The sequence below is a fragment of the Balaenoptera physalus genome, assembly GCF_965194825.1.
Source record: "Balaenoptera physalus genome assembly, chromosome: 18".
In the NCBI taxonomy this organism is placed as follows: domain Eukaryota; kingdom Metazoa; phylum Chordata; class Mammalia; order Artiodactyla; family Balaenopteridae; genus Balaenoptera; species Balaenoptera physalus.
The window spans coordinates 29,605,710-29,632,190 of NC_138899.1; the positions used below are offsets into that span (position 1 = coordinate 29,605,710).

The 26,481-nt window shown below is 39.0% G+C and overlaps 1 long non-coding RNA gene across 1 annotated transcript in view; it reads left to right on the top strand.

The window, feature by feature from the left end:
- The window catches only part of LOC309647481, a 214,518-nt gene that overhangs the window by 98,642 nt on the left and 89,395 nt on the right, over positions 1-26,481 (top strand). The window contains exons 4-6 of the long non-coding RNA XR_014256068.1: positions 1,407-10,280; positions 11,165-11,310; positions 12,736-23,368. This is a non-coding gene — a long non-coding RNA (uncharacterized lncRNA). The remainder of the gene's footprint in view (positions 1-1,406; positions 10,281-11,164; positions 11,311-12,735; positions 23,369-26,481) is intronic.

Here is a 26,481-nt window from a genome sequence, read left to right on the forward strand (position 1 = left end):
GAACCCAGGTATTCTGAATCCCAGTCTATTGTTATTTCAACAACTTCCTTGTGCCTCAGGTACCGGTTGTTATTTTAGTTACAAAATCTGCCATTTCAGACTTCCTTTGGCAAGGAATTTGTGCTTATGAAGTAATTTTAATAAAAAGAATATTTGTCTCCTAGAAGAAAGTTGAATACCTGAGGATTTGCAGATGCAACCATCAAATGAGTAGCACTTGCATCAAAAACAGGCCAAATATATTCTTCTTTAAGGAAAGGTAACACTGGTTCTTCTAAGCAGAGGTGACAACTTGAATAAAAATATCACATTGTCCTTGAGATCGTCTATTGGCAATATTAACCTTAGAAATAAGACATTTCACATACAATCAACATGAGGCTCAAGAACCTTGTTTGACCTTATCAATATTATGAAGAATGAGAAAGAATATGACATCCAGGTTTAGATGGGGGAGTAAAGGACAGGTGAGTGTGGGATGCAGGGAATCAAGAGAGGTCAACTTTGGCATTGACATTTCAGGCTGTCTCCTGGGAAGGCAAAAGGTACCCATCTTCCCCGACTTGATGCATGGACTCCTGGAGACAGGTGTGTCCCTGTTGTGCTGATGAATGGACCTGAAGTCATATAATCTGAATCCTCAGGCTAGCTCCAAGGCTAGGCTCACAAAGTGAACTTCTGCTTTCAGTCTGTGTTCCGTGTTGTATTCATAATTGCAGAGGCTGGGCTGGCTTGAGGAGACACGCATGAAGATCCTGAATGCTACATGGCTCAGTGTAAATGCACGTGCTGGCCTTTTTGTTTATCCCTCAATCTCCCATGAGCTTAAATCCTCAAGAGATGAATTCACTTGTGTGTGCTAACAGCGTGAAATATCAGAGCCTCCAAAGGGGAGGACTTGGAGAAAGCACCAAGGGAATGTAACTTTGTGGGGTCATTTGGCCCTAAGCCTGGCAGCTCTCCTGGTGACACATCTAACCTTCTTTCAAGCTTCGTTTGATGTAATCAGGGCAATTATTTATATGCATACAGTGTAATTGAACTACATTTCGTCCAGCTACGTCAAAGCTTAACTTCATCCTATTTTCCTCATTTCAGCTCTTGCTCTACCTTCTCCTCCCAATTCCTGTTTTTCATTTCAGAGGCTGCTTATGGGTCTACTCATTGTTGAAACAATCTGAGAAAGTGCAATGGGGCTTATCACCTGCTAGTGTTACTTGTGTGTGATACAGTCTTGTCCTGGATGAAATGAAATGCTTTATTACCCTATTTTCTAAGGGATGAGTCATTTCTGGGTGTGTTTCCAAGAAACAGTCAATTTAATAACAAAAGTTTTTGTCTTTATGTAATATGTAATATAAGAATATTTGTCTTAATATTTTACTTTATGGTCGTGCCTCATGCAGGGAGAGAATATGACACAGAATATCCTACCAGATGAGGGGAAAGAATCCAAACCATGAGAGTACTGATAACAAAGATAGCAGAAGATGGCTTTTTTGATAGTAACAACAATAATAGTATCCTTCTCTATATGTATATCATTTCACATCTATTATGGTGTTTGACCTTCATGACAACTTTGTGAGGCCACTGGGAAGGCTACATTGTCTGCCTTATTTATGCAAGTGGGAACTGGAGAATGCTTAGCTTTGAATGAGTGTTCTGTTTGTGGTGGGCAGTGATGCCACATACCTAATATAGGAGGTTTTGAAAATTCAGGCTACTACTGATTTGGAACCTAGATTCTCTCACAGACCCATCTGCTATATAACGATCACTGCCTCCTACCAATGCCCATAACCAGAATCACATCATCTACCTACCAGCGAGAAATTAGTTTATTAATTACTATTGTTGAGTGCCTATTATGTGCAGGTCCCCCTCCTGGATTCTAGAGAAAGATTTATAGACACGATGCTTGCTTTGGAGGTCACAGTTGGTGATAATATTAATACTAAGGAGAGCTTCCTTTCACTGAAGTAATCAGCACTGTTCTAGATGTGGAGTTACAAAGATAAATTAGACATAATCCACATCTTCTAGGAACTCATGCTTGATGTTGAAGATAGAAGGATGAATAAGATATTGTTCCTATACTTAAAGGGTACAATCAAGTAAATGCTAATAGATATAAATAATAATACCTTCTAGTCATTGAGGATCTACTGTGTACCAGGCACTGTGCTAAATGCTTTGATTCTATCCCTTAAACATTATGCTTTACAACTCTATTCTAATATTTAATTGGGGCTAGTGATCCCAATTACAGAGAAGGGTTTGGGGTCAGAGAGGTAAAGTGAGCTGATATTGATCACCTGGGCAGAATGTTATGGAAAAGGGATCAAGCTCAGTCTGACTCTAAAGCTTACCCTGTTTCTTCTGTACAATAATATAGGAGCCTGTTGTTTAGTAAAGTTTTATCATCAGTAAGGAGCAAGTTCTCTTATACCAGCTGTATTGTTTCAGAAGCTCTAGTGATAGGCAGTATAGGAAAGCACACAGGCCCCATGGTGGGCAACTCAGAAAGAAGGTGCATATTAATTAAGGTAGATTCATTGCTGTAACAAACAAATCTGAGTAAAGAATGTAGAATGGCTCAAATACAATAGAAGTTTACTTCTCACTTATGTAACACCCTAAAGTGTTTGGAGGCTCCTAGTGGTGATTCAGAGACCCAGGCTCCTTCTATCTTGTGGCTCTGCTGTCCTCCCCATGTGGCTTCCAAAGTGGTTGTATTTGTTGCATCAGACTAGTGGATGGAGAAAGAACACGGATTACTGTGCATGGGAGTTTCATGGGCCAGACCTGTGAGTGCCACTCAGCCCTCACAATCCACTAATTAGAATTCAATTTTGTGGCTATAACTAACTATGAGGGAGCTGGGAAGGGAGGTCCAGCTGTGTGCCCAGGAAAGAAGAGGGAAATGCCTACCAGTCTCTGCCACAGGATGGTCTTGCTGCACCTCAGTACCAAAAAGCATAACTAACTCGGCAGCACCAGTGTGTCCTATGAAAGAGAACATGCTATTTTGGTTATAGCCTCAGCATAGTGGTCCAGAAGTTCTGGCTGGAGGATTTTGTGGAGAAAAGTAGGGAAGAGGTTTCTGAAGGAGAGAGAAGGAAAGGTGAGGACGGGAGAGATTCAGCACCACTCACATTTCTAGAGTCCTCCTCTCATCTACAAATTTACGCACTCTTATTGGCATTTAATTGGTGATGTTTCTGCATCTGACCCAGCGTCTCAGCGGGGCATGGGGAGTGTCTTCTTGAGTAGATTGCTGTGGACTGTACAGAGTGATGGAAGGCCACTGGGACCTGGGCTCTCATTTTACGACCTAACGTTCACTTGGCCTTTCAGGATCAGACACACAGGACTCGGCAGTCAGCAGGTTAGGGTGACAGAGGGATGAAGAAGTTGATCATTGGAGCAAAAACAGAACACATTATTTTTCCTTTTCCCCAGATCTCTTTCCCTCATTTCTCTTCACTGAACATGAATCTTCTCTGAGAAAATAATTGTGCAGGTCTCATACCTCATGGATTCCCCCTCCATCATCCAAGTTATGGAAAATGTCACCTACGGGCATGCTGTACAGAAGCTCCATGGGGAGAAGAGTTACAGCGCCAGCCCCTGGGCACAGCCAGGAAGGGGTGACATTATTTGGGTCCCTTTTGCTTCTCCTTTCATTATGTGTCCCAGAAAGGTGCCTTCCTCTCTCTCTTGACTGGAAAAGTATCTGATGAAAGAATCTCTATAAATTCTTAGCTGTTACGTGGGGGTGGGTATTGCATTGTGCCGAGCAGCTCTTCACACATCTTCAGAACAAATCCCCAGTGACAAGATTTCTTGCTCCTCAGTGACCTGCTGGGGGTTAGAGCCTGGACAGAGCCTTCTAGGTGCTCTCCAAAAGCTATAAGTGTCTTGAGATTCATATTCTTGAGATCAGTTTTTTTTTTTTTTCCAGTGACATTCAGTGATTTTATCCGAGCCCTGAGTCGGGTTTATTTTCCTATATACATGGAACAAATCACTGAATAAATGTGAAAAAGTTCTCTGCTACTCCAAATCATTTCCTTTATAGGTCTGAAATTCTCATCTTTAGACAATGTACTGAGTTAAGCACCTGGTAAATTATGATTATTCAGTGGAAGTGGTGCTAGAGTTGGAGCATTTGATCTACACTCAACAATGAATCCAGAGGTTCTTAACATTTTTGTGTTCTAGGCATTAACAGATTGACAGCACACTGCAAGAGACTGAGGGTCTCCCAACAGCACAACAGGCAAGCAACGATTACAGTGCAATTGCTATCGCAGTGTAGTGATGCGTCATGGTGTCCAGGAAAGCCTTCCCCTTTCTCACACTGCTCACTAGTTTGCTCCAGTGGTGTTCATTTTGGTGGACTTACTGCTTGCCCTTCTCTCATATACTTACAAGGCAAAATTCTTTTGTGTTCTAGTGAGCAGTCTTTATTTGGATCCAGATAGATTATGTTTCTCACCTCTTATTCACAGCAAATTGTCTTCTACTCTATAAAATTTAAACTAAAATATGACAGTACATCCATGTAAGGCCCACAGTGACTGAGAACCAGTTCAAGAAAGGGTTGAATATACAAAGAGGAACACGGAATAGCTAAGCAGTAGCACAAGGCTACTTTGTACTATAGAGGGTGTTGTGGGTTGATTGTGTCTCCCAAAAAGATATGTTGAAGTCTTAACCCGCAGTACCTGTGAATGTGACCTTATTTGGGAATAGAGCCTTTGCCAATGTAATCAAGTAAAGATGAGGTCATCCTGGATTATGGTGGGGCCTTAATTCAATGACTGGTGTCCTTATAAGAGGAAGCAGGTTTGTACACAGGGACACAGAGACACACAGGGAGAGTGCCATGTGGCTGCAAGCCAAGGAACGCCGAGGAGTGGCAGCAAGCACCAGAACACAGGAGAGGGGCATGGAACGGATTCTTCCTTGGAGCCTCCAGAAGGAACCAACCCTGCCAACACCTTGATTTCAGACGTCTAGACTCCAGAGCTGTGAAAGAAAAATATTCTGTTGCTTTAAGCTACTCAGTTTGTTATGCTTTGTTATGACAGCCCTATAGGAAACTAACACTTAGGGTGATATTGAAATGTCTTCTCCTGTGCTATAGGTGTGCCTGGTATTCATGGAAACCCTGGAAATGTCTGCTGGTGGGAAAATGATTTTGGTGTAATACTGCTCCCTCTTAGAGCTAAGACAACCAACCCTCTCTTTCTCTCTCTCCCTTCCCTCCTTCCTTCTCTATTTCTCCTAACATCTTAAAGGTCACTCACTGGTAAAAGCATCACAATGATACATGTAGTTTCTTTAAAAATGTGTGTTGACAGAGGCCTATGTTTTTCTCTTTCTTCTTCAAATGCTGAAATTTTTAGTGAGCCCTTTCTTGTCAATACTGCAGGGCTTCAATCAAATAGCACTTGAAGTCTTTCAAAGGCCTACAAGATTGAAAAAGATCCGAGCCTGTTAGAATGGGGAATAATAGGTTTCACACACCCTCCTGATTCCTATAAATATCTCTCTTCCCTTTCTGACTAGAACTCTGAAAGAGAAGGGGACCTGTGCTCAGAGGAGATGCGGGGGGCTTGGCAGTACAGGGCAGCAGGAAGGAGAGGAACTGGCATTTTGTGGATTATATCGATTTACTGATTATCCCAGAACCGTCTGTTGAATCCAGGGTGCCTGTTAAAGTCACCCCAGCAGTCCCACTGTTGCCTTTGATATTTAGAATTGAGGAGGTTGAGGTAAACCCAGTCCAATTAAGCATGTGGTACTTTAATCAAATAAGGATTAAGGGCAAGCAAAGACAATAATAGTACCTTTACTGATTTCTGGGAGATAATTAAATCAGACTTACAGCACAGGGAGAGAAAGGGTATTATAAGTTTATAAAAGAGAAGACCTTAAATTCTGCAACATTAAGTTAATGCTCTGCATCAACAAAGTGAAGAAATCCCCTCTTTGCTGGGTGATGTAGGGGAATCAGGATAGTAAATAGCTATTAAAAGAGATAGCAAGGGTGAACAATGAAATGCCCTCAGCCATTTGAGTATAATAATCTACACATATATTGAATAGTTGGATGAAATGTTCTTTAAACTTGCTGCATAAAGTACAAAATTTTTCAACACAGGGAGGTGACTCATCTCTTCACTATTGGAATTCTCACTGAAAACCCCTGTTGACAATTTTAATTGATATTCCATTGGAGGTACTAATGAAATTTCAGAACATATCGCTAGGTATATGTGTGTGTGTGTGATGCCTGAAAAAGACGTTTTCTCAGCTCTTGTCATTTCCCTGGAGTGAGCTCATGGTAGCCTTCCTGCTTGGAAATTCAACTTCCCTGGATCCTCTTTACTCGTCGATCAACTGGATGCATCTATCCATATATACTAATTGCCCCAAATGTAAATAATATACTTAATGTGTGTTCCTACTCAGTGTTTATTTCATCAGTAACTGTAATGGTCAGAGTCCTTGGGTTGTAGGCAACAGAAACTGACTTTGGGCAATTTAAGAAGGGAATCTCCTGGAAATTGACCAGGAGCTCAGCAAATCAACTGGAAAGCTGAGAACAGGGTTTGGCAATAGTCATTACTTAAGGTTGCTCTGAAGGGCTGAGAATGTTTCCAGACAAGGAACAGCCATGTCAGGGGACCATAGCTGGAAAGAATGATTTCAAGAGTTTCCTCCATCCCAGCATCTCTCACATAAGATGTAAATCCTGGAAGACAGCAGCTGATTCCCTGGGCTTCTGACTCTTCTGAGAAAGTGTAAGGAGTGCTGTTTTATTTGACATTTCTAGTGGGAGGCAGGCACTGGATTTACTGTTCCACTAAAACAATACTACTGGAAAGATGTAATTCTCCAAAAGAAAATTTGTATTTTATAGAAAGGATAAGTGGATACCGAGCTGCCAAAAATATTAAACACACATGCACACAACTATCTACTGAAATAGTTTATACCTATGTATTTACATTTGATTTATTTTATATACATGCATTTGTGTATATACACAGATATTTGCCACTTTTTAATGGTACCTTGCAATGGTAGTGCTTAATTAATACTTCACAATCAAAGTTTTACAGATTTGATGTAGATTTTTGAAGGCTATGAAACACTCCTTTGACGATTCTCTTCTGGAAATGATCTTCCCTAATCTGAATGACTTCTTTAGGGTCTAGCAGAGAAGGAATGAGGGTAATGTATTGAATCAAAAGCACATCTGTTGATTTATGGGGTGCTTCAGTAGTGACTTGGAGATGAACAGATCATTAATTTGATAACTGTTGAAAAGGTAGATGGAAGCACATAGAGAGAGAGGGGTTGAAATTACTGGACCACTGGCCTTTTAACATATGCAGGAAAGGGATCAAAAGCGTGGAGGGGTATGGCTTATGATACAAAGCAGGTGGTTGGAAAGGAAGAGGAGAACGAATGTGTAATCATCTAGTCTAGGTCATTTTTAAGACTTGTGAAGCTAAACTAAAAATTATCAGATTTTATACTTGACGAATATATCTTTTGTCTTGATTTTGTTCCTATAAGAAAGAGTTAGTTGTTGTTTAGCTATATGGGTAAACATCTTCATCAAATTCAATAGAGATACTAAAATTTTATGTAATTAAAAAAGTAGGGTTATCACATTAAATTTATAGACAAATACAGTTGAGTTCTCTTTTTTAAAAAAGTGTGCTATTAAATGATATTCTAGCATTTTGAAAACTGACATCTGTGATAAAAAAAACTGAGTCTAAGTTGTTATATTTTGAATCGAGTTTTTGTCGGTGTCTTGACCCATAAGCACTGATACACACTGTCTGCAAACTAAGTGTTTTCAGTAGAAGAGAGTAGCCATTAACTACTAGTAGAAGTTACTAATAGAGTTAAATGTTATTTATTCGGCTGTACCAAAAGAAATGTGCTTTTCTCTATGTAATTTCCTTTTAAATCCAGTAAAGTTGTGGCTTTATTTTTTCACAATTCTGCCATGCTGGTGTTCAGTTGAGGTTAGTCTCTTTTGTTTTCCTTAGTTCTCCAATGGTGGGTATTACTTTATTCCCTCCAAGGCTGACTGTGTATGTAAGAATGACAGGATGATCTACACTGGAGACCAGCTTTTGCTTTACTGAGATGGGGCTATATGAGCTTGTCAACCATATTAAGCCTAAAACAGGAAATGGAAGGTAATGTATTTTGTTTCCAAGGTGAAAAGTAAACAGATTCCACATCACTATAATTTCCTTAAGGAAAGAATCTTTAGCCATGGCTTTCACATATTTTGGGTAGTCTTAAAATCAGCAATGCATATATAGAAATGTGAGAAGCTCCAGCAAAATCTTAAGCAAGTGTTCTTAACATGGGATTAGTAGTCACCTGGGACCTGCAGGAGGTCTGATGGAGAAACTGTTGGACCAGAAGAAGAAGTAGATCATAAGAGAGAGCTTGTACTAGAGAAAGATAAGGTGGGGTGCTATACTTGGGGGAGGGGTGGGCTGGGCTTCTTTCTCTCAGTTCCTTATATCATCCCACTCCCTCTGTGCTCCCTCCCACTCCTTCCAAATCCCTTAGAAATCTTCATCCATGGGGGTGGTTGCTATAGATGAACTTAAAGGCTTTTCTTCTATTATTCTTACAAAGTCTCCCTGGAGTAGGCTAATATTATCACCATTTTACAGATGAAGGAACATATGTCACTAGCCCACAGTTATAAAGAAAATGGCAAAGCAGAGATTAGAAAATTGTTCTGTGCTTAATTACCTAAAAATGATTCACGATATTCATGTGATTAATCCCAGAGTAAGTGGTGTGAAGGTTCAGAAATATCTGGAAAATTGCACAGCCCCCCCAAGGATTTTTTTTTCTAAAAAAGTTTCAGTGAGAAAATTCCCAGTGATCTCAGAAAATGAGAAAGAAAAAAATATGTCCTCCCCACACTGGTACATTAAAAAAAAAAAATGTTTTCATACCTTAATCCAGAGAGGGTGGAACATTGGGTACTCCTGTCTTGAGACCCAGTATTTTGTAAGGTCCTATATACTTGCTGGAAATATGTATCTAGAGTCTGGTTTCTGTAGCAAGGAACAGAAGGAGGCGTGGCCACTAGCAGGTGCTAAGATAACCTTGCAGTGTTCGTGCATTATCAGAGCATGTGATGGCTTCTCATCACTGAAGCCAAGATTAGGGTTGGCTGCCGGGCAGTGCACTGGGGATGTATCCTTCAGGACACATGTTTGCAACCTTCTTAGGATCCTTCTTCTCTTTTGACTTTTGCTTGTGTCACTTGTCAAAATCTAGGGCAAGTAAAAGCAGAAGTTAATTTTGTTATATTAGATCTCAGAGAAGAGAGGCTATAATAAACACTGAAGACTACTACGATGAATACTTAGCATGGTATCCTGATTCAATGATTGATTTATTTCCTATTTTAACTCCATCTGGCACTTATGTGAGCTTCATCAAGTCATATGTCTCCAAGCCTCAGTGATCTCATCTGTAAAATGGAACCCTTCTTCCTGGGTCTTGACAGGGTGTTTTGAAGGATAACTGAGTTAAGATAGGTAAAGGTACTATACACAGTAGAAGCTGGGTCTATATTGAATACTTCGGTCTGACCTACAATTATAACCCAGGTCTTTCAGACCAGGTCTGAATTCCGCCTTTTGGAGTTACATGTTAGAATTACCTATCTAAATAACAATGTAGAAATGTGCAGACAGAGCACCTAGTGTTTGGAACTCAGATCTGTGGTTTTCATAGTTGGTCATTACTTCAATCTCTCCCAGTTTGTGTGATTGCCACAGAATCACTGAAAAATGGTACCTCATGTTCTCTGTTTGTAAAAGCATCACTTACCCACCTAGGGCTTAATAAATTGAAAGTTTTACTGCTTAGAAAATAATCAGGTGTTGAGAAGCACAAATTGTACCATCATTTTCTGAAGGTTAATAGGCTTTTTCTCTTTCTGTTTTTTCCTCCACAACATTACCATCTAACATGAGGCCACTTCTCCAGATGAAGGAGAGGTTGAAGTGTCACACCAGCATGATCAATTAGATGATGGAGAAAAGAGGCATTTGCTACCTGATCTTAATCTCCTGGGCAAGAATGACTGAATGGGGAAGGCCAAATACAGAGAGACTCAAAGGTGGAGGAAATCAGCAGAGTATCATTTAAAGAGACACAAAGTAGTATGAATGTTGACTCATGACAAAATGGACATCCTCAGGGTAAATCCTTATTGGGATGTATACTGGTTCACTTATTTGTTTAATTCGGAGTGACTGCAAAATGAATATAAACACCTTTAACAAAAGCAGTGTGGTAGAAAAGGAAGCAGGTACATTTTTCAAAACGTCTAGATTTTGTATCACTTAACTTGCTTAACTGAAGTGACAAGGAGAAAGATGACACGAAATATATGGGAGCTGTAGGATGTTCTATGAAGAAGACAGAGGAGATATGACTAAGAAGGGAATATGATAGCTGACTTCCTCTATTTAAAGGCTTGTCATTGGAAGAAGGATTAGACATATTTTGGTGGGAATGGCAGAGTGGAGGGGTATAAGGACTTGGCTTTGACTAGTGTAAGGAATGGCTTCCCGATATTTGGAACTTGACAATTATCGGAGCAGCCATGCTTAGCTTCCCATTTCTGGGTCGATGGATAACCATGGGTGTAGAGGGATTCTTGCATTAAACAAGATGACCTCAATCACCCCTTAATAGGCCTGTTCCGGAGCTTTAAATCACACTGGAGAGGTCTAAAATGATTCTGAAACTTCTTTAAGAGCAGAACTGAATGAACTTTGGAGCTGCTCAGGCTTTGATAGAATTAGTCCTTCCTGGCAGCGTGCATGTATGTTGTAGGCCTGGGAATGGTTGCTGGTCTGCTTCAGTTATGGACAGCTGGTGTTAGCCAAGGGATGTACTGGATTAGTCGTCCCTAGTAACAATCATATGAGGTGTTCCTCCCTGGATTATTAGGTGATATCTTTTATGTTTACTCTTTCAGTTTTATATTTATTTTTCTTTTCCATTCAAGCACAACTTAATGTAAAAGCATTGTGGTTGGGAATCTGCTTCCCAAAATAAACCACTTATTTTTTTCCAGCATCCATTTTGTTGTTTCTATTTGTGGAGTTCAATCGTGAGATGTCAATTTATCGTAGCTGTGGAAAACTAGCAGAAGGTCCAGAGAAAAGCCATGGAAATGATGAATAACTAGGAAGATGGAATTCAACCATGTATCCTGGAGAGGTAAGGTTGAGGATAACATTTACACTTGTTTGCATGCCTATTTTCCTAGCACAGATGCTCAGATACCTATGTGTTGATCAACTTATGTACAATTGTGGTCTTCTAGTTTATGGAGGCTACTGTAGAGGATGTTTTCTATTGAGACACGGGCATGATCAAGATGGTTACATAGTAGGTACCCTAAATTTAACAAATATTTATTGGATTAACTTGAATTCAATGTTAGTTTCAATATAAGCGTCACACTGATAGTGAAGGTCATTAAACTTTAAGATGTGTTCCCAAGGAACACTGTGGCATCTTCATTTGAGAACATCTTTTAAATTGGTTAGCTAATTATCTGTTTAGAATAAAAGCAGAGGAACAATTCTGAGCACTTCATAAGGGCTCATACAGTTCTTGATTTCACTTGTGTGCTTTGCTTCTATGTAAGCAAAGCGCTAAATCTACAGCACTAACTCTGTAACTCAGGGGTAAAATAACGCGTACATAAGATGACTAGGTAGAAAGAATCTTCTCATCTGAAATCTTGATTATTCTCTAATCACAAAGTATATGATAGTTCTAGTTCTGCACTATCAAATTTTCTAATTAAAGTAATTATCACATATATGCCTCAGAGTGCCCAACATGTATTGCAAACCTATTGTCCCTAGGAAAAATTGATTCTGGGGAAGAGGAGATAGAATAAAAATTTGACTTAAAAAAAAAAGGTAACTACATGGAGGACATATTGTTCCAGAACAAATAGTGCCAATAGGAATTAAGAGTTTCAAGCTGGGCTATGACTATAATTATACTGTTGGAGAAACTCTCTGTGCTTTTCTGGCTGACGAGTACTGTAGTAGACATTTGGTGTTCACCTCTCCAGCATCCCTTATCCCCCAGGAAGTTTAGATGACATTGATCCTACTTATACCTCCAGGTATGTAATCGGATGGTGCTGATTGGCTTAGTCTAATCTGAGTATTTCAGTCTCCCTGTCCATAAGGGAAGAGCGTGTAACACAATCAGGCCAGTGAGAATGCAGATTCCAGAAGAGAGCTTCTTTTCCTCTGAATGGTGTGGTGAGGAGATGTAAAGGCTGACACTACTGCAGCCATTTTGCTGCTAGGAGGGAGAGCCAAGATCCTGTCAAGATGAAGCTGACCAGCTCTTTGTTCTTTAGTTTCCTCATCTTTAAAATGGATATGATAATAGCACCTTTGTCTGGGTTTGTGGTGAAATTAAATTGTTCAACTTACATAAGATGCTTAGAATAGGAAGCACCAATAAATGATAGTTTTTATTAATAGGTAGAGTGTATTTCCTCTACTTTAACAAAAGCATCATTTCCCCTCCCTGAGCCTACTGTAATAAGTTTTGGGGCCTGAGCTGTCTGGCTAATTGTATTTAATTCCTTAAATTATTTTTTTCCCCTCTTAGGTGAGCTCTATACTTAAGTGATCGCTGCACAGAGTTGCTTTTGCCAGTAATAAATTGTCTGTGTCAGCATTTAAATAATGAAACCTTAAGGGCTGGTCCCTAAGTGCCATCTCTGGACTTCTAGTACCTGCAAAATACCTGATCCTTCCTCTTGAACCCGAAGCTCTGTCCGGGTTTTGCAGAGAAGCAAGAGTTGTGATGCTGTTTCCTAGCAGTGCCCACAGGCAGGATGTGTTGTCAAATGGGAACTAACCTGGGGCATCTGTTGAACTCAGTTGAGAGTCTGAGCTAATAAGGGCAGCATATGCCTGTGTCTGGGAGGCCAAGAACAGCGCACACAGAGGTTTCTGTGCTTCTTGCTGTCCTGGTAACATTTCTTCCTCTAATATCCATGTTTATTTGCTTGTTATTTTAAAGATAACAAGATTTAGCAGAGATAGAGAATAATGGTCAGCATCAATTCTAGAAGCTATAAATAATGGACTTTTCCTTGAAAAGCAACTATTCCATTTTAGTAAGAAATTTGTCAAGTTTTTGGTTAAATTTGACAGAACAAAGACTTATGATATTTATAGATATTCTTGTGGTATTTTGGGAGAGACAGATAGGAACCATGTAAAGATATGTACTTTTAAAAGGTCTAAAACAGGTTACCTGTAGGTAGAGGAGTGGGTGGGCAGAGGGTGAGACTTGAAGAAGAACTTCCAGTTTTTACTCTATGTATATCTGTATGGTTTGAATTTTATTTTACAGTGAATTTATGTATTGCTTGTATAGTTTTCAGAGTTTAGCTTTAAAATGTCAATAATCCCATTCCAAGTTAAGGGTTATATTTTCTATGACTAATTGTTCAGATCAGGTTATTGTAATCATTCCAGGTGTTTATACTTGAGTCACCTGATGATTCAGATGAATTCAGACTATTAAACTTAAATATTAAACTTAAATATTAACTCCTTATTTATGTTTGGAATATTACATAATTTAATGTTTCTCAAAGACTACCTTGCCTATCTCTTTTTTGAGCCCCTGCCCCAAATTTGGGCTGTATTTACATCTGCAATGAATATTTTGCCTGAGAGATTTGTTCTGAGATAAAACAGCACGTTGGATCTCCTGCTTATTTATGACTCTTGGCTTTCACCACTTCTGGTTGCGTGAGAATCATTTGCTTTGTGAACTGAACTTTGCAGTAACCTCACACTCATGGCGATTAGAGCATTCTGCTGCAATTGGATCTAGCAGCTCATGGAAAGTAGAAATTTTGAGTGAGATGGGCCCAATCTTTCAGTTCATATATGGGGAGAGTTTGGCCCAGGATGCTCAGGGATTTCCAAGGCCCTGATTACTCTTGGGGACAGGATGGGGACCAGGAGCCAGTTCTTCTGGCTCCTTCTGCTTCCTGACACATGATGCACTGAGGAGTCACCCAGAAGTCAGCCTGCTTGCTTCATTTGCATCCCGGAAGCCAGAAACAAAGTTGAACCATGTGGGCCTTGGGATATCCAGACGATAGGAAGTGCAGTTAGTGGAGTAGAATGTGGTATAAATAAACAATAACATTCAGGTTTAAACTGAGGACTATCTTACCTCCATGTAGCAGTTTGAAAAGATTATTTTTTTTCTGCTTATAAAAATAATACATGCTCAATTTAGTAAATTTTTGAAAGCATAAAGAAGAAAATCAAAATTACTCTTAACCACTTTGCCAAGAAATGATCAAGATTAATATTTTGGAATCACACACACATGTATATGCATAATCAAATCAGATCATGTTGCATATATAATTTTGTATCTGGGTGTTTTCTTTTAATATTATATGATGAGCACTTTCCCATGTCATTGAATTTTCTGCAACAGTATGGTTTTTAAACAGCTAAATAATATTCTCAGGTTGTTCTTTTTGGTTTTTGTTGTTTTAAGTGATGAACCATCAGAAATAGATGATGTGGAATAAATCCTGGTATATTAAAAGAAAGGGGTGCTAAGGTTTGGTGCTACGATCTGTCAGCGTGGAAGGAACGGTGACAGCAGCAGCTGAAAGCTGTCAGTCCTTTGCAGGCAGCAACATGAGGGTGTTTAGTGGCAGGTGACAGAAAGTCAATTCAAAGACACACATTTAAGACAATGTAATAGTTTCTTATTTTGTCCTCCCCCTCAGCATACATTTGTAACGCAAAGCACTACTTAGGCCAAAGACTGGTCAGTCTAGGCTCCCACAAGATAAAGCCCTCATCTTGGAAGTGACTCAGATGCAAAACCGACTCTTCTGAATCAGGTGCCGATAGTCCGGCCCACTTTGTCCTCCTTAGACATTCGGCCTTTAGACCATGTCGCTGTTCATTACTCTTCCACCAGAAACAGGGCAATTAAAGGCAGAAGGGATAAAATGTCAAACAGTCCACTTTGTGCCATGTTAATCAGTTTTGCTAAAAGGGTGTTGAAGGATGAGGTAAAGTATTTGAAGGCCTTGCCTTCATTTGCTTCATGTTTTCCCTGTTGCCATGGATAACTGGGAACTTGCAGAGTGGCAAGTACCAACATAACCTGAAAGATGAAAGTCAAATCCAGCATCGAGGTTGGTTTATCACTTGGGGCTGTGGAGCCCTACGTGATTGGAGAGGGCTCCTCTTCTGAAAAGTCCTGGAAGAATGGGGCTGGGACAGAGATGAAACCCAGCCTCCCTCTGGTGCTCTGGATGCGGTAATGCCTTTCCTTCCCTCTTTCCCCATTTCCCCAGATTTCTAGTATATTTGATCATTAAAGAAGTTAATCATACCTCTGTTCTAATGAATTAAACAGAATTCAGGTAAGGAGCACAGTACTTCAGGTGAAAAGAGAGTTTATGTCATGATTCCGGGAAATGTTCCTAAGACTGATACATACTCTCAACGTACGGAGAGCAGTAAAAATGCAGCGTCTTTTGCTTGCTTTGTGTTTTCATGGTGGGTTGGGTTGATGAAGAGTTGACCATTGTGGGTTGGGCTGATGAAGAGTTGCCAGCAGGCTATGGTTTCCTCCTGTGCAGAAATTCCACATCTGCAGCTCTTGGTGGGGGATGAGCTCAGAATGTGATTTCTTCCTTTCCCCAGCAATTTTCTGCCTGCCTGCATGAAATGCTAATGAACATCTCACACATGTCAGAGCAATGAGATGTATCCTTATTTTACAAGTTTTGGCAGATTTGACTTTACAAAGTCTAAGTCTTTTTAAAAAATTTTTTTTAAATTTTGGTTGCATTGGGTCTTTGTTGCTGTGCGTGGATTTTCCCCAGTTGCGTGGAGCGGGGGCTACTGTTCGTTGCAGCGCGTGGGCTTCTCATTGCGGTGGCTTCTCTTGTTGTGGAGCATGGGCTGTAGGCGCGCGGGCTTCAGTAGTTGTGGCACGTGGGCTCAGTAGTTGTGGCATGCGGGCTTAGTTGCTCTGCGGCATGTGGGATCTTCCTGGACCAGGGATCGAACCCATGTCCCCTGCATTGGCAGGCGGATTCTTAACCACTGTGCCACCAGGGAAGTCCCACAAAGTCTAAGTCTTAATGTGACGGTGACAAGACACTTCCAGCACGCCCTTCTCCCATCTCCTTCCACTTTGCACTCCGGATGTTCCTCTCCCCATGCTGAGCTGATGTGTTGTGTCTCTGATTTGCAGTAAGCTCTGTATCACCGTGTCATGTCTGCATCTCATCCTTTCCCACCATGCCTCTGTGTCCAAGTCGCTGGGAAAAGTCTAGCTCTGGCAAAGTTAATTAAGTCTTGAACTTCATTCTCAGACCAAGTCAGGTATTGATTATCAGTTGTTAGCGAGCAGCATCAAACCAGATTTTATTTATTTATTATTTTAACTAGTTGGGGGTGGGATGGAGCACAAATAGGGAGCTGAACAAGCTTATGGGCTGCAGGTTAAATGCTTAGATGATTTTATAATTATACCATCAAATAAGTTTACTTGTGGGGGACTGAAGGACTTGGCTGATTGATGGTGTCAGTGGAGAGCTTAGTTTGAGACACGGTGATCTTTCTTTGTGGAACTGATTGCTGTGATAGTCTCGCCACATCTGCAGGAGGACCACTCACAGATTCCACGAGTGACAGAAGTGTGCATGTGCCTGAGGCACAAAGGATGCGACCTTGCTAACTGCAGAGACAAATAGAGATGCTCCTCTGGGGGATGTCTTCTATCAGCATTGACTGAGGAGGAGCCCAAACATGTGAAGTTGGGGTTCATCCTGTTTCCTGTTTGCAACCCAAGGCTGCCTGTGGCATTTGGGCACAATTTGTTTTTCAACTGTAGAAGAATGAGAGAGACCAGAGAAGACAGAGACGGATTTTGTAAATGCAGTAAAACTTAGAAAGATCCAGGGCAGAGAAAAAGATGGACCTGGGGATACATTCCCCAGCGGGAATTCAGCTTGTCCAGAGTCCCCTGGTTCTGAGGTTTAATTCAGCCTCTGTGTTTCCTTATTTCTGTTCCATCTTCACCTTATGGTCTCCTTGTTCATCTTCTCAGTGAACTCAGAAATTCTAGTTTATGATAGTAAGGTTACTATCAAAAAGTCCATGGCTGCAAACTATACCAGCTAGACAGCCCTTTGATCGATAATATACCCAGAAAAAAGATGTGTTTCCTCTTTTGTTCCTCTTAGTTTCTGTCATACAGAAAAGAAATTGAAAGATGCCACAATTGGATAAATAACTTAGGAATAAACGTGCTCTGCTATAGACCTGATCTCAGAATAACCTAGGGTAGTGAATTCAAAATAATTATAAGTATTAAGAAAGATGAGTTGGAAAGATCCTTACTTTCTCTGAAAGAGCTTCAATATTTAGAAAAAATTTAATAAATTAGCATTTGTGGTTGCAATAGCAAAGGCCAAGAAAGTTTGATTGAACATTATGAAAGTGTGAAGAATATAGATTGGGTTGACATGCACGGGCCCAATCTAGGAACACCTGGCAGGAGGTAGAACTGGAAGCTTATGAATCTCACAGAAGAATAAGGATATAAAATATAAACAGATTCAAAAAAGGCTTAGATAAATAACATGGTTATAAAGGAAGTGGTGAGTCCCTGGAGGGTGCATTTCCACCTTTGTTTTTAATATTCTAAATATTATTTTGAACTAATTAAAAAAAATTCTTTTTTTTAAAAAAAGAATGTATATATATGTATAACTGAATCACTTTGCTGTACATCAGTAATTAACACAACATTGTAAATCAACTATACTTCAATTTAAAAAAAAAGAAAAACATTTCCAATTTTACATTCTATTATTAGAAAAAAAAAAACATGGAAAGTTAAAAAAAAACAATCTGGGCAACATAAAAAGGAAGAAGAAAATAAGGATTAATTATAGTCTCACTTTACAGAATTTTTAACATTTTAATATATTTTCTTTCACTTTTCCACACTATTTAAAAATTATTTCACATAGTTGTGAGTTTGCAATTTTATATTCTTCTTTTATATTTTTATTTAAGCTCAAAGTTTTCTCTATGTCTCCAGGAAGTCTTTATTTTAAATGATTTTAAGATGCCATTAACTGTAGGACACATTATTTTACATACTACTAGGAAAGGAAAAAAAATGTTTCCAATTAAGCTATGACACAAAGCCTTAATGATCTCCTGAAACACATTTGTTGCTTACACCAGCCTTTTGATGCTTTGACATTTCTTTCATCTATCCTAAGCATTTGGCAATGCTTTTGCCTTGAGTTGCACTACTTAGCGTGTAGGAGATGCTTCTTTTGCATATTCCGCAGAAAACAAAATGTAGCACAGTTTCATCTACTTAGGTTCTATAAAACACACGATTTTTTGCTTTGGAACAAAATATGGAATAGTGATCATTTCTCCTAGATGAATATGTGCTTCACCAATATAAAATTTACCCACTGCAGCTCTGTTTACATGCCTATTTGTGTACACAATAACTTTTCATCTCAATACTGAATCACAGTGTTACTTTTGAAGACATTTTAAATGGCAGTGAAATCAACATGTGCAGTACCAACAATGTACATCAATCATTTGAGGTAATGACAAGATGAACATCTGTGACCAAGTTAATGCATGCCTGCTGATGACAGCTACTTTGTGGCTACTTTGTAGCTGATGGTGATAATAAGGGGCCAGCTACCATAAGACACATTCCAATTTCAGAGATGTTAAAATCTGGAAAAAAGTGAGTCTTAGTATCAATGAATGCACCTGAATTTAATCGACCATTTTGTTATTCTGGATCTTTTATTTATAAAAATTTATTTATTTATAAAAGATAAACTTTTTTTCTTTTATAACACAGATGTTTCTTTGCATCTGTGATTATTTCATTGGAATAGATTCTGAGAAGAGGAATTATGCAGTCAAAGGATAGACATATTTTAAAGGTTTTTGACATGTATTTCCAAATAGCTTCACAGAAAGGTAGTTGCATTTATATAGTCTTATGAACAATGCTATTTCAGCTTCCTAAACTTGACTTAATGGAGGAAAGCTGTGGTAGATAGCCTGCAGGATGGCACCAAAGATTCAGAGTGGTGGCATGTGGCTTTGAGACTTGGTCTTACAGGATTGTACCTCCCCCCTTGCTATTTTGGACCACATATTCTTCAGATGACTGTAACATCTTACCAAGAAAAGAGACTTTCTGGATTCCATGAAGAAGGAGGAAAGTCTACATCAAATCCAGGTCAGTATCATGTAATATTACATCTCTCTACCAACATGAATTATCTTACATGTTAAACAGAAACATTTAAAATAATGCACATTCCTTTTGATGTGGAATGTTTCCATTTTCCTTGGGCTGATATGTCTGATCTGTGTGGCTTTGGGTCTTTGCCTTGCAGATGCTTAATGCGGGTGGGATCCAAATGCATGACAAATGGAATATTTACTAGAAGTTAATTAAGAGTTCAAGAGAAAACGGGAGGGTCAAATATCTGTGCATTATGGATGAAGATCATAGTAGCAATTGGATTGAATTCAATTCAAGAAACACTTATTGAGAGTTAACTCAGCCTGTGTCAGGTAGTATGAGTAGTGTGGTCAGTGAAACTGATGGTCTTCCTGCCCTGGTGGAGCTTACAACCAAGGGGTAGCATCACTCATCCCAACTTTCTTGAAATGTACCCTCATCTTCTATCATAAAATGTAAGTATTTGAGGTGTTCAAAGGATGCTGAAGCTGGGAGTGGACTGTAAAATGTTTTACTGGGAGAAAGAGTTTTTCTCTTTCTTATATTCTATGGTATGCTGGGCACAGTCGGTTGGAAACTCCTTGTCAGGTCCCATGATGTCCAGATCAACACGTCGCTGATATGCTTTCCTAAGATTTTGAGAGTCAAACAGAATCTGTCTTCTTTAGGTTATCCCAGGACCCCAGAAGGTCCGTGTCTCCTCCCAAGAATAGAAACACTGTGTGTGTTTGTGTCTTGTTCTTCTCTAGTACTTTCTATCTGCATGTCATCCTGGGCACCCTTAGAGGCTGTGTGATATAGTGGAAAGTTATGGGAATTTGGAATTATAAGAACTAGGTTGGAATCTGTTTCTTCCACTTCTTAGCTGTGTGTGACCTTAGGAAAATTGTTTAATTTTTCTTGGTCATCATCTTTCTCATCATTTTCACAGCCACCTTATGATTTTAGATACTATTAAGCCCATTTGACACTTGAAAAACCAGAAGTTCGGCAAGGTAAGGTAATTTTCTCAAGAACTAGGGTTCAAATACATGGGGCTTGACTTTAGTGTCCATACTTAAGGACTCATTTATGTCAATTATTAAGAGCTGAACACAGTATTTGGTTCATAGAGAATCTACAATAAAATACAATAACTATGATTATGGTTGTTATGACTCAGAACCAGGATAATGGGAGTATTTACCAAGGTGGAAGCAAAATCTCAATGGCAGACCTGTGCTAGAGTTATTTTGGAGTAGAGAATCATTCTCATTCAACCTCTGACCCCAACCACATGTAAGGCTAACCTTGATTAGAGTGGTAAATGTCATCTGTAATTGAAAGATCTAATTTTTATAATTCTACTTCTGCTGTAAAGAAAAATTACACTTTTGACATTTTAAATTAATGCTTTAGATAGCCCTGGATTGACATATGTGGTACGAGGGGCCTTAAACCAAGATCTGAAATATAGAGATGAATCCTTAATTAATGAGTTATGGGTCCTGATAAGAGGTTAAAGTTAAATAAAATAACTGAAACTAGTGCTGTTTTGAGGTGTTTTAAAATGTTCCTATTTTGCATCCATTTTTAAAAACAGGGCAAAATGTATATAGATTTTCATATATGGCAACACATATAAAAGTTTTGGCTAATGATACACTGTTATCTCTTTGGCTCAGCATGGAGAAATGCAGTCTAATTTTCTTATCATTTCCTCCTTATCTTATTAGCATTTCAGAGGTTAATCCTCTGTTAACACATCTTCTTAGAGTGCTCTTGTTTTACACTCACAGGTTTTTTTTTTTTTTTTTTCCACCGTAGAGAGCTATTGTCCTCATTTTTTGTTGCATTTAGGTAGGGGATTGATGTTGTTCAAGCGTCACGTTTAAGGATGTCTTTCCCGTTCTTTCCCATTCCATTCTTTTTTTCAAGTTTTCTGTTGCATCTGAAATAGTCTCTAAGTTTCTGGAGAGGATTAAAAAATCATTTTATAGCAAAATTTAGAGCAAAAACTATTGCAGTTATTTTTCCTTCTTTGAAACAGTATCAAATCTCATTTTTCTGCATAATGGTGACCCAGATTATCTGGTTTGGGTAGACAAACAGGGCAGTGACTTGACCATGAACATGTCCACCCTCACAAGTCCTTGGGGAGGGTGAAGAGCTTGTGATATGGCCACCAAAACATGTGTGCTGCTTGATTTTCCACAGAACTATGAAAGTTCAATTCAAATAATATTCATTAATGGATCAATTTTTTTAAAACCTACACCAAGTAAAAATGAACTTATTCAGATGCTGCTGGCAACACCTGACTGTGGCTTTGAAGATCTGCACCAGCAAATCTAACCCAAAATATTCCTGTTTTTGAAGGAAGTGAAGAAGAAAACTCACTGCTTCACACTTACATAAACACTTATAAACATGCAAGAAAACCAGTTTTGTTTCTAGAGTGTATGTCAGTTCTTTTGAGATGAAAAAATTCAGACTTCAGGCCTGGGACCTAACTGGAATTATTTATTGTTAATGATTTAGTGTTTTATTTTTTCAGAGTTCATTACTCTTCAAGGTCCAATAACAATGATAAATGAAATTAACACAATATTGTAAATCAACTATATTTCAATTTAAAAAATAACAATAATAAAAAAGAACTTTTTCTTTAATTTTACTCCACTGCCAATGAGACTGTACTGTGGATTTTTTCAAAAAGGAAGTAAGTAAATTTGAAAATTCAAGACATCCTCCTCATCTGGAAGGGTCCATTCCATCATGATCCTTTAAGTATTTTGTTCTAAATAAATTTAGACAAATGAACACATCTGAAATATTTTGTTTGGGAACTCATCAAGAAACTCCAAAGTTGTGAGTCTTAGTGTGTATTTACTGAAAATTGTAAGAGCCATGAAAGGGAGAGTCAGTTTTAGGATCCTAAGAATATATAATTAAATCACCCTGCTTTGTTCCATAGAAGTGACTGAAGACTAATGGAATCCATTTTCATCTCTATTGTGATGCTGTTTGTGACAGAGACAATTTGCATGAAATAGAAGCTAACCTGCCTCATGAAAAAAATGTAATAAAGGTTTCTGTTTCTGCCACTGAATCACAATCCTTTCAAACTCTTCTCCTCAGTGCATTTATCCTTCTTAGAGAACTCTATCGGAACCCCTTATAATGTGTGTGTGTAGAAAGGCATAAAAGTCCAGTGGAGTTACTAATGATGGGGGAGATGGAAGATTAACTTCTTTCTTAAAAACTGAAAGAATCTCAGAACATGTCCTTTTATTCTACACAGGTATGAGGGTCTGGAAAATGCCTTCTTTAAATATAGAGGTATTTTTATGGGGCTCTTAAATCTTTGTCTGATACCGTAGTTTCCTCCCATATGTTAATTGTCAACTAACAGCTGAGAACTGATGAGCTGGGTGGAAATGTTTTGTATAGCAGCAGTTCTTCCTTTCTGACAACTGTTTCTTTTGTTCAACTCAAACTTCTTCTAAAAAAAAGAATACGATTTATTTGCATATTTTTTGTCGGTAGAACATGACCAATAAGGGTAGTTTTTGCATGATGTGAAAGGGGGTTTTGTTAGATACAGTTTCTTTTATTGTGATTAGAATGGATGTGACACAAACATGCTGTGTTTTGGGAAGATCACTCTGGCCATAGTGAGGGAAATAAGGTGAGACTGGAACCAAGGAGACCAGACTGAAGGGTAGTAGGAGAGGTATGGCGAAGAGGGAACAGAATTCAAGGATTTTCTAGGAAGTAGAGTTACTGGAAGGGAAATTTATTGAGGGGGGAAAGAGGATTTATTATGACTCAAAATGTCTTCCTTGGGTGATGGTAGATAACATTGATCGAGATCGGGAATGCAGAGGAAAGATGCTGCTGTGACATTTTGCGATTGAGATGCCTTTGGTACCTGCATGTGGCTCAGGTAGGAGTTGAGCTCAAAAGAGAAATCTGTATTGGAGATTCAGAATTGGTTGTCTTCATCCATATGACAGTTGGGAGTGTGTGGTTTGAGAAGACAAGGGGAAGGAACATGAGAAAACCGAAACATGAAAGGGTGGGTAGAGAAGACGAGGTTGTGAAGGAGTGTCAGAGAAAGGAGGCAAGGATGCTTGAGTCTCCTCACCATCACATGAGGAATGCTTGAATGAACAGCCATGTTTGGCTCTAGGGAGAGCAGATCCTTCCAAGGGTGGACCGGTGTGCCTTTTAGTCTTTTAAAGAGGGACTAGATTTGGTCTGTGTTGCTCCTCCTGAGGGTACTGAAGAACTTTATGGAAGTAAATTCTGCTTTTGTTTATGGAAGCACTTTCAAAGCATGGAAACATACAACAGGGGATGTAACTACCCCAAAGCATGCTTAGCTGCCTCCCCATTAAAGAGAGCCTTACTGCCCATCAATGAAGAAGTAAGTCCTGATTGGAGGGGGCTGGTGGGGACACTAGATGACTTCCAAGATTCTCTGAAGTCTAGGAGTCGATACAAAGATTAAAAAAAGTCATACTTTTTTATGAAAGTGCTTTGCAAAATTTAAGCTCAGCTTCAAGGGGACAGTACAGTGCTATAGTGACAAACAAACACACACTCACACAGTGAAGAGAAATGGCATTTCCCCTTCATGTTGGCATTCCCCCAAATTGTGATACCTTAGTCCCCCTTATCCTATGGTGTAATATTCAGGCTTAGAAATTATATAAATTAACCATTTTGAGGAAAGATCAGACAGCTTTTCTTGCCTTGTTATCTATTTGTATTTGAAAATAAGGAGGTACCTTTATAGAGGTTTGTAGTCTGATAGTCAAATGATTAATATTGTTTTTCCTGCAAAAATATGATCTTTCATAATACAGATTTGTCACTGTGCTAATTCCACATCAGGACCTGAACATGTCTTAGGTTCACTCTTATTGTGGCACCATAATGCTGTAACTGCTGTACCAAAGAAGACTCAGAAACATATATTGTTCATGGGGAATCCTTGAGAATACATTAAATGAAAATAGCCCATAATAACCAATAATTTGATCCTGTTAAGCCAGGCAGATGTGGCAGGGTTAGGAAGGCTATTATTTATTTTACAGAAACACATTTCTGATGGAACATGTAGATTGAAGTTAGCATGTTGGGATTAGAACTAGGAGAGGACTTGAATGGAATTCTGGTTGTTCATATAATTTCTCCTGCTCAGTCACATAGACTTTATTATACCAAATTACAATTTGCATCATTCAAATGCAAATGAATGTTCAAAGCCCTGTGTGGGCTTCATGTAATTCTTTTTGGGCAAGAGCTGCTCAACGCTGTACTTATTTGAAAGAATTCAGTGATGCAACTGATTCCAAGAGAAAAAAAAGATGTGAATTTGGAAGTGTTCTTCTTATTGGAAGGGATGATATAATTATATCAAATTCGCATCTGGTTTTATTTTGCTGTCTCTCCTCTTGGTTTCCCTAAGTGTATATGACTTATGGGATACATTATATCTCTTTACCTGACTTTCCTTTGTTTTCCAGTCTGAATCTTCCCAGAATCATGATCCCACTTAAGTATTGACTATAAAAGTAAGGAACAGAGAGGAAAGTTTTGAAAAGCATGGCAAGCTAACAATGTTATTATGGAAATGTGGAAATGCATTCAATGGTAACACTTCATTTTTGGCCTTTATGAACCAATCTCGCAGTCAGCCAGACTGCTCATAATGCGGGACACTTCATAAGTCACCAAACCTGCCTTGCCAGTTTATTTTAACATCTCTTGTTCTCAAATGTAAGAAAATATTCACACAGCTTTTAATACTCTCCAGCTGTTCGTTGGTAAAGACCCCAACATGAAGCTTGTAGGGAGAAAATTGTGCTTGATTTAAATTCTAAAAGCGACTCTACAAAGAGCCTGACTCCCTTTAGCCTCTGCTCTCAGAAAATGCATCTTCTCTCATCAGCCCCATGACACTTGTGCTTCTCAAGGCTTTTCAGTGGTGATTCTGTGGTCACCAGTTCAGGTTACTCAGTGAACAGCTAACTGGTGTGAGCTTCTCTTCAGATCTTTCTCTGACCAGGTCCTGCCAGTTGCAGAACATGGTTTGGTTCTAAGGAGGTCCTGTGGAGATCTGATCATGCAGGATGCTTCATGGTGAAAAGGATGCATGGGACAAATCAGTTTGGGAAATGAATTTAGAGCTTATAAATAGAAGTAGTATATTAAAGGGTCTAAGAAATTCTGCAGTAAAGAATTTCTACTTAACTGTTTAACTCAGTAGTAGATCACAATATTTAAGAGCACAGACTTGAACACAGACAGACTTGTACTGAAATCCCAGGCTCACTATTAGCCATGAAACTTGGGCAAGTTACTTCCCTGTACAATGGGAGAAACGAGTCCCAACTCAGGCTGTTGTGGAAAGGAAAAATGTAATGTATATAAAACATTCCGCAGAGTGCAAGATGATAGTCCACACTCAGTTACTCGTTTGTAGTATAATGTTATTGTCTTATGTGGTTGTATGACTCTTTTCCAGGCAACATACAAGGAACTACTCTTCTAAGGAAAAGTGATGGGAAATGCTGATCTGACAGATTGTGATGTGTATCAATACTTTTAAAGAACTGAGAGGGTTAGTACCCTTTATATCATGAGAATTCTCTGTTAAGTTGGCAGATACCTCTGTCCCAGTGTTGTATCATAGACAAAACATATAGACTTTGGGGCAAATAGTGCGAAATTGACTTTGAAATATAATACACAAAGGTTGTTGCAAACGAGGCCTCTTTTCTGTCTTGACTATCAAAAGCTAAATTCTAGGACCTAAAAGTCCAGAAAGAAGCCCCAAGAGGTGAGGAAAAAAAGAAGGGAAGTTTGTTTCCTTGTGCAAAGAAGTTAATGGAAAATTTGAACACCCGTGGGAGCAGGAGTGGAGCCAAGTCATCTTTTAGAACAGAGAAGAGGGTGTAACAAGGCTGATTATTAATTAGGTTCTAGTAGGTAATTGGTTTTTAAGCCCAAGTGAAATGTAGGGAAAGGTTTGTGTTCAACTTTAGTAAC